The 7,256-nt window shown below is 37.0% G+C and overlaps 1 long non-coding RNA gene across 3 annotated transcripts; it reads left to right on the plus strand.

The window, feature by feature from the left end:
• The first annotated feature begins 5,608 nt into the window (after positions 1-5,608).
• On the plus strand, positions 5,609-6,966 carry LOC135144255 (uncharacterized). Of its 3 annotated transcripts, none has more exons than XR_010283055.1 (5): positions 5,609-5,740; positions 5,844-5,970; positions 6,041-6,135; positions 6,190-6,831; positions 6,886-6,966. It is a non-coding gene; the product is annotated as an uncharacterized LOC135144255 (long non-coding RNA). The 3 variants fall into 3 exon arrangements; XR_010283054.1 differs by having other exon boundaries at positions 5,844-5,902; positions 5,971-6,135; positions 6,190-6,838; XR_010283053.1 differs by having other exon boundaries at positions 5,844-5,902; positions 5,971-6,135.
• The last annotated feature ends 290 nt before the right edge of the window (positions 6,967-7,256 follow it).

Genomic DNA, 7,256 nt, shown 5'->3' on the forward strand with positions numbered 1-7,256 from the left:
TCTAGTTATGCCAGTGAAAATATATAAAAGAATATATAAAAAATTAACCAAAACACCTTTTTATTAATACAAACAGTTAATATAATAAAAAATCGTGAAAGGAAATAGAGAAAATTTTTTAGAGGATAAAGAAAGCGCAGAGGGGTTTACTTTAAAAGCTAATGTCTTGCATGGGGATCTTTGACTCCAACAATTTTTTTTACCACCGTCGGCAAAAGTTTGTGCCACCTCAAAAACTCTTGCAGTGGGATCCCAACAGAGTGCACTGCAGATTGGACGAACTGCTGTAGCTGTTGCAGAATGAAGACGTGGATGTCGCATTGTTAAGCAAGATGCACCTGAAAGTGGGAGCTACTGTTACTCTGCATCTGGAGGCCATAAAGATCCTACTTCAACGCGGCTTGCCCGCTGTTCTTCTTGGCGTCTTAACTGTCGCTGCTTAAAACAGTCGATTGAAAAATTTAAACGAGCGTGCTGGCAACCGCCTCAACCATTAACGCACATAGCGAAAAGGGAGTCTTTGGATGCCCTCGACATAGCTGTCTAAAAAGCCGTGGCTCGATAGTCGAGCTGGGTAAGCTCGAGCCTTAATAATCTGTCCGTCTTGCTGCGCACATCTTTTACGGACTGGACAAATTTTTTTAGGTGCCGTTGAAGAATCCCTATCCTTTGGATACCCCCTATTAGGAGAAGCAGGAGTGACAGTTATGCCCGCGAAGCTGCGTACAACCCTGGTTATCGTCCATCGGGTTATTCAATATATCATAACCGTCAGCGCCACCGATTGATAAGCTTGGACGCTATTACACAAAACCCCGACGATGCACTAACGCTAACCGCCTTCACAAGCACGTTAGACAGACACTGCCGCTTTTTACAATAGTCACTGGGAGGCAAAACTGTAGGACTTGTTTGTACTAGCTAACGAAGGACGACTATCGTTGTTGGAAATTGTCAAACGAATCAAAAACTACCGCCGCACACCATCTTCACCGCTTCTTAATGGCGTGATAATGGCTGAATCAATGGTGATAACGCGGCGCTCTTTGCTGACCATCTGGCTGCTTGCTTGTAGCTTCGAATACCTTTTCATGCGAAGGCAAAACACCGCGAGAGCCTCAACCATCGATGAGGACTCATTGCACGGCCAAAGAACTCGCTAATACACCCTCTGCGCTATCACGATGGAATGCACTCGGTCTTGACGGCATTACTAACGAGATGCTAAAAAAGTTGACGCAGGTGGCGATAAATATCTTTTGTGTATATAGAATTCTGCAATGTATCTTGGTGCCTTCTCAAGACAATGGAAAAAAAGTCAGTTTTGCGAAGCTCCCACCAGGCAGTATCTTCCCATTAGCCTGATTCCGAAAGTAGGTAAAACTGTGGGGGCTGCTCTACTACGTCGACTGAAAGAGTTTGTAGAAATACACAAAAAAAGCTTCCAGAATTTCAATTTTGAATTTTGAAGAGGCCATCGACAACGCAACAACTTCTGCGCTTTGTTGAGTAGACAACTCGAAACCTCAATCTTATTAAATCGATAAACATCATCTTTTTCGACGTTACAAAAGTTTTTGACCGCAGTAAGGCGCGAGGGGTTCTCCTACGCAAACTATGGAAAGTAGGTACTCCTTAATCTTCTACAAATATACTTGCGTCTTTTCTATGCGGAAGCGCCTTCCGAGTGAGAGTTGACACTGCGCTTGGTTATACTGTCGACTGACAGCCGGTGTTCCACAAAGCTCTCTGCTCTCAACCTGCTCATCGCGCTGCGAATTCTCACTTCCGTATCCCACTCTACGGCGAGACCTTGCAGTTTACATCCTCTAAGGTCCCACAACGGTAACCATTAAAGCAGGAAAAGCAAAGCAATCCTTATTTTAAGAAGATACCCACTGCCTTTAACGGTCGAAAGTGTCAAGATTTCAATTAGGCTGTCAGACCCAATATGGGCATCATCATCGATAAGTGACTGACTAGGTGGCAACACGTAGAGTTCGTTGGGGTTAAGGTCAATGCGGGGCCCACGCACTCTACTCACTGTTGCATCCAAAAAAGCACATTGTTCCTGCGTAATTAATGCACCTCTCTAAAGTGTGCGTTCGCCTAGTTATGGCCTACGCACCTGTGAATTGGACGTACGAATAACCATTAAATATTGCATTTCTGCTGACGCGATAAAACAAGTGGTCCTTGAACTAATGATTGGCGCGTTTGGAACGAATAATAAGCATCCAGAGCACCAGTGGACTCAAAAACTTACATATGAATCCTGAATTGCGCACACTTAAATGTTTGTGGCTCTCTACGCACATATATGTAACGCCGTTTGAAGAACCCCGGGACTAACCCACAGATTATTGATTTCCTTTGGGAATAATTGAAAAAATTTATATAATTTTGGTTAACTTTTCGGGAAGGCTATACTGCGAATTCATTAAAGTTCTATTTATTAAACAAAAGAAAAACTTACGGCAGCTATCAACAAGGTACAGGGTAGTATTTTAACTGCCAACGACTTGGTCAAGAAACTAATTGAGTAACCTCTTATTAGTCCTCCTATACATTCAATTGCTATTATAGTCCCGAAGGACCATGATGTCCTTTAAAACTAAAAATAGGTATATAATAGAAAAAACAAATTATCTAAACTAATATGTACTTGGAGCAAGAATGGAGTTGAAACACAACTAAGAGCTTAGAAAAAAGTGTAATTGAGACTAACTGAGTCAAAGCTATGCATAGGCGGGAATAGTATTTATGTTTAGGAGCACATAATAGCGATAGGACTTAGAAACTTAAACGAAAAACTTTGAATCTAAAAAAACTTAGAGAAAAGCGCTTTATCATTAAAAAATGTAACTGAATTAGGTTTATATTTTTAGGTGGTAAGCCTAAAATTTTAAGTTCTAGAAATGTAAAATTAGGGAATGCAATAGTCTTAGCTAGAGTCATTTTGATTAAGGAAACTAAAGCTGAAGCCCAAACGAGCTCTAAACATACACGAAATGAGAGACATAAATTTTTATATAAAAATAGTAATCCACAAAGAAATATAGCACAAAATGTCAAGAAAATATAGTGTCTGTTGATAGCTCTATAGCCATAAAGGTAGATAAAATCTTTTCGAGTGCTTGCTTTTTAATATTTGAAAGACTTTACCGGATGAAAGATGAGTAAGGCGCCTCGACATTGAAGGTGCGCGATGTCCCTACGATAGGCTTTACCCGCCACAGAACTAAACAGTGGCTACTAAGGTTGTTAGTGACTTCAAGTAGTTATAGTAAATAGTAAATAGACATTACTTTTACCCACTTGAGGCTATTCCGGTCAGCTCTTTTAGCTGCTCAAGTAGCTTTCTCTATGATAAGGTGATGAAGATTAGGAGTGTTATAAATTTGTGAAGTGAATACTTAACATCACTTAAAAAAATCCTTTCCTTGACACTAGTTACTTAGTTAGAACTCTATCAAATTTAACAAACTTAACTCCTCGAGCTGTCAAACAAGAGTAATTACATACTTAAATTTTTTGGTAGCGTTATAATTCTCCAACTCTAAACCTGATAATAACGAGCGCTTAAAGTGCATAATGAGGACGACAAGAGCGTGCACCTTCCAAGGCTCTTTAGATAACTTCATTCCTTGAAAGAAAATTATTCTGCTCGACTAGCCGTTCGTATATCTCAATGGTTCTTACCTCGGAAGACAATACCTAGTGACTACATCTTCTAGGAGTTTAAAAATATATTTTTTTTACGTAACAAACGCAATTTTTATAATAGTTAATTATACAGAAAAACACAAAGGCTCTTACGTATTTATTATTTAAGAAAACGTCACAAGTTATTATAACACAGGTTTAACAACTTTAAGTGTAATTCACAGTTGCCCAAAGCAAAATGCTAAATAAAATTTATTAAAATTTAATTGTCAAAAATTTAAATAAAAAAAAAGCAGACTATATAAGTATATATATAAATAGTTAATAATTTTTTACAAGGTTTTAGCAATTTTAACCCTATACTTCTCAATTTTTGTATTGCAAACTCTAATCTTGATAAGAAATTCTCAGTTCATTTATTTAAATCAAGTATTTTGGGTCTATCAACTTATCTAAAAGATGCTTAGAGAATTTCATAACATTTCTTCACAATTCACTAACAATTATTGGGACAAGTCTCTTATACATATTTCTCCGATTGTCTCTCTTTCTAGTTGTCCACGGATGCACCGTCATTATAGTGGACCATCCTAACTCTCCTCTCGTCCTCTTTCATGTAAGGATCCTTTCGCATAAATACCGGATAGTCTTATTTAACTTTTCCTAGTTAGAAATGAATACCAAACCGAAGAGGAGCTGAAGGATTTAAGAGTACCAATCCTTTTTTCTGTCAACTCTAATAACTTATTTAACATATTCAGTGTTTCTGCTTTATAATATCTCACTTCTGAATAAACACTGGCACTGACCTCAAATTTTGTATTAAAACGCATAGAAATAATTCTTTACAAAGAAAGGATAAACGTCTTTGAGTTGGACGTATTTCCCTTGTATAATTTTTAGAAAACTGGGAGCTGTACTTTTAAATACCCTGCTGTCTATCCAAATGCACCAAGTTTCTAACTTCCTATCATTGAACAATCTCGAGATATATTTTATTACATCACTAACTGGATCCCGAGATCTTAAACCTTATGCATATAGTTAAACCAAAAAAAAAGCAGAGATAATATTTTACATTCAATTAGCAAAAAATAAATTGACTTACAGGCCTTACCTGTTAGAGAGGTCTCATAAGTTACCCACAACTCATTTTCCGACTGAGGTGCTAATTACTAATACTTTACTATAAATGAGGTAACTTTTAACATTGATGGAGTTTCCTTTTTATAAAAAATTAAAAGAGAAATGACCAAGGGTTGCATTTTAGTTGAGGTCGCTTGCCCGGGTTGAACCCTAAATTCCTCTATTTTAACAGTTTCTGTGGTATAAGCCTGATTACACATTTGACAAAGGTTGCAAGCATAAAATTTGTTCATAAAAGTTTATTTATATTAAATAATAAAATAAGAATATTCAATTTACAAGGAAATAAGTTATTTATAAACTCAGCAACTAACCTAAGCTTATTAATATGAGGTCTCATCTTCTGGTAGGTATTCGTTACCACCTCAGTTAATTTGATGAGTAGCACGCCTGGGGGCTGTCCCTCTTAAACTTAATCGTTTAACCAATTTTCACTGATATCAGTAAAACCATGAAGTGCTTTAGGCAGCTGAGCCTTGAGGTGACAACCACCCTTTTTCTTGATGCAACTTGCCTTGCTCTAGCTTGCATTCTTCCTACTATATCCTGTATAACTAGTTTCCTTAATTATTAAAATTCCCTTTAACGTCGCCAATTATGCCAAATACACTCCGCTATGAATCTAGTATGCGCTCCTATCATCATTTTCATTGGATATTATCATGTTATATGCGCCGATGCATGGAAATTTTAATTTGCGTTTTTAGCGCTTAAACAGGTATTTAAGGCTTCCAACTTTAAGGTGAGGGAGCTGATTCTGTTTATCTTCTCTGTGAAGTGCCTGTCGCGTGTTTTCTCTTTAATTTGCTTTTCTTCTACCTGCTGTAGTTTCTACGTTCTGTTTTTTTCTACGGTATTTTCTCAACTTCTATTTCCGCCTGTGCACAGTTCTGGTATAGCTGCGTATTGGTTCCACTCATGCTCTAAGGTCTTAGCTCTGTAACTATTATTGTTAAAGTTTCCTTAGTTACTTTTTTCTTTTTTCTCCTCATTTATATTTTAACTCACCTTTGGGCACTTATTATCGCTAGAGAACCCTGCTATCTCAAGGAGCGTGACACTTCCTCTGTAGCGGCATGCATTGTCTGAGGTTGATGTTACTCAAGTTTTTGTAGAATCGTTCATCTCGTAATTGTTATCGCGATCAAAATTTTTAAGGTTATCGAAATGAGTCAGAACCGTTATTCTTTCAGAAATATAGGGCCTCATAAAATCATTCCCTATGCAGGTATCGTAATCTTATACCCACGGATAACTTGGAGCATTAGGATTCCAGGTGTCTCTGCGTATCTCATATAAAGGGGTCAAATATAATTTAAGAACGTAAAATAATTAAAAATTTACTCATTAAGTACCTCTCCACCATTTTACTGGCAGCGAGGTTGTCTTCATCGTTTACGTTGGTAAATCCATGAAGACCTACCAAAGTAGCGTTGACTTGCAAAGGGCTATATCGCAGCTTCAGGTTATGTTAAAAAAACCTTAAAAATACTGAAATATACCTTTTGGCCCCAATCACTATCTTATTATCATCGCTAAACAGTTTATCAGGTTTCAACGCTTAGACCTGTGCCTGGTAAGTTGCCACCAACTCCGCTTTTAAAAAATAAGGGCTCAATGAGAAAGTAATATAGTATCAGAAAGTAGCTTTAGTAGTAATCACATTGTCTTTCGCGTTTACATGCGAACGCCCACTTGGAGTGCATATGTTCGCGTCTGAATCAAGAAGGCAACCCTGATACAAATATCAGCGGAGTGCGGTTATTTGACTCCAGATATTCGCAGAATAACAGAGCTTTTTCCTTGTTTTTTATTTTATAATATGTAATTTATTAGTCCTATTACCCCAACTACTATATATATCCCTGAAGACTGGGGGCCTCACACAATTAATTGAGATAGTTGAATTAATATTATCTCATGGAGTTAAAAATTGTATTGATCGATGGCCAAAAGCGTGTTGCGAATTTCATTAATCATGTCAAGTTGATTTCCTAAGTTAGATGAGGCCCAGCCCGAGTTTTCCGTTATCTAATTTAATGTTTATAAAATTACTATAACATTATTTTATAGAACCTAACTTTGCATCTCTTGATTCGACATTTTTCACAACTGAGTCACGACGAGAAGTCAGGTGTCCCCCTCAAGCTATAGCTTGGTAATTTATATACTGAGTTTTAGAAATTGTTAAGATAACGGTCTGGTATGTACAATATTATTGTAAGTTACTAAGGTGGCTAACGCTAATGCGAGTCCCATTTTTTGTAATACTGTATAATTTTTATATTTTAATACTTTTATGCTTGATAGAAGAAAATTGTGTTTTTCTAAGCCCTAAAAATTTTAAGAAGTGGAGTTAAACTAGTTTCTCAATATTTTCGTGGTTTATCAATGCTTTCACATGGACAAGTACACTAAGATATTTTAGAACTAGTTAAATAAAA

This window comes from Zophobas morio, unplaced genomic scaffold (genome assembly GCF_036711695.1).
Source record: "Zophobas morio isolate AGI-343-1 ecotype UQ-CSIRO unplaced genomic scaffold, CSIRO_AGI_Zmor_V1 ptg000088l, whole genome shotgun sequence".
Classification (NCBI taxonomy): Eukaryota; Metazoa; Arthropoda; class Insecta; order Coleoptera; family Tenebrionidae; genus Zophobas; species Zophobas morio.